The following is a 2095-nucleotide window of genomic DNA, read 5'->3' as shown; positions in this document are numbered from 1 at the left end:
GCGCCAATGACGCCTGGGGTGGGGTGGGGGGCTCTCTTAAAGGGCTAGCGACCCGTCGCTCTGTTTGGGCCGGTGCGCATGCGCTGGGAGAGCTGCGAGACCCTTGTGGGAGGCGCCGCATCAGCGGGCTGAGGCTTCTCTTAAAGGGGCAGGGGGCCTTGCCCGAGATCACACGGCGAGTCAGTGGCAGAGCCGCGTATGGAACCCAGGAGTCCGCCCCCGGCACGCACTTCCAGAATCCCTGCTGGAGTCACGGGGGCTGCTTGGGCACAAGCCTCTGAGCGGCGCGTAGCTGGGTGCCACGTGCCCCTGCCCTAGCGGTGGGACCGCCGGAGGGATAACAGCCTACTACTGCTGCCCCTTCATCTCAAACGGGAGAGGCCTGTGCTGGAGGTTGAGGGAGTTCACACCTTGGTGAGGACCTCGCTGGGGTGATTACACATGCGCAGAATCACAGGAGAGAAACACCAGGCGACCTATGCTAATCGTGCACAGATACCACGGTGGTGGGTGTGCAGGCATGACAGAGTGGCTGAGTCTGCAGCCTCTCGCTTGCCCCTTGTAGAAACAGTTGCCTGGCATAAGCAACCGTCTCCTACTCCGTCTTGCTGTTGGGGTCGGCTAGCCCAGATGGCTGCTACTGTCTTCTTCAATAAGGAATCTACTGTTTCAGACAAAGAGAGTCAAGATTCCTAAATTCAAGGTTTTGGTTTGGCCAGTGGCTCACTTGACACAAGGGGTTTAGTATATTCACTTACCTCCCGGAGGTTTTATGAAGCTGAGTTCATTGAAACGTGCTTTGAGATCCTCAGATGGAGGGTACCAGGCATTATCGTTAGCATCAGATTCTGTCAAATGCACAATTTAAACTATGGAATCCTCTTTTTCCCTGCAGGGGCAGGGATTACAGGGACAGCAAAGGAGTCAAACACATAGACTTGATTAGCAATTTCCCTCCTCTTTATTGCCAGTCAATTGATTTGCTCCTCCTCCCACATGGAGGTGGGGATGGCGCTGTACGGGTCCACGATCAGCTTGGCGCACCTCACAATCATGGCCATCAGGAAGAAGCACATCAGGATGACAAACCCAATGGCAAATCCCTTGTCCACGTCGACGTATGGCTGCACTGTCGGGCTGTCCATCGGGCTCTGCCTTCACTCCCTTCTCCGTCCTCTGAGCTCCAGCACATCCATCACCTGCATGGCAGAGTTTGGGAAGGAAATCATGATTGTTGATAATAATTTGTATTGTGATAGCACCCGGGGGTTCCAGTTAAGTCCCCATAGTGCTCAGTGTTGTAGACAACACAATGACAGTCCCTGGCCCAAAGAGCTAAGTATGGAATCAGAAGGACCATATTACCTGCCGTGGCAGAAAATCATGGTTTTTCAGCTCACAGACTCTAAGGCCAAAAGGGACCATCATGATTATCTAGTCTGACCCCATGCATAGGCACCGACTTCGTGAGTGCTCCGGGGCTGGAGCACCTATGGGGAAAAATTGGTGGGTGCTCTGCACCCACCTGCAACTCCCTGCCCCACCCCCTGCCCCAGCTCACCTCCGGTCCATCTCTGCCTCCTCCCCTGAGCGTGCCGCTTCCCTGCTTCTCCCCCAGCTCCCAGCGCTTGCCGTTGCGAAACAGCTGTTTCGCAGCGGCAAGCACTGGGAGGGAGGGGGAACGCGGCACGCTCTGGGAAGAGGCGGGGCCGGGGCAGGGATTTAGGGAAGGAGTGCAGTAGGGGCAAAGAGGGGGCGGAGTTAGGGCCGGGATTTTGGGGAAAGGGTTGGAATGGGGGCGGGGCAGGGGTGGAATCAGGGCGGGGCCAGGGGGGAGCACCCACCGGCACCGGGAAAAGTTGTTGCCTATGACCCCCTGCACTTCACAGGCCACGGAACCTCACCCACTCACTCCTGCAGTAGGTCCATAAATAACCTCTGGCTGAGTCACTGAAGTCCTCAAAACTTGATTTAGAGAATTCAAGTTACAGAGAATCCACCATTTACTCTAGTTCAAACCAGCAAGTGACCCAGGCCCCACACTGCAGAGGAAGACAAAAAAGGTTCCACGGTCTCTGCCAGTCTGACCTGGGGG

This window comes from Lepidochelys olivacea, assembly GCF_965140295.1.
Source record: "Lepidochelys olivacea isolate rLepOli2 genome assembly, chromosome: 24".
Classification (NCBI taxonomy): domain Eukaryota; kingdom Metazoa; phylum Chordata; order Testudines; family Cheloniidae; genus Lepidochelys; species Lepidochelys olivacea.
The sequence above is the reverse complement of the archived record's forward strand: the minus strand, read 5'-3'. Positions refer to the sequence as shown.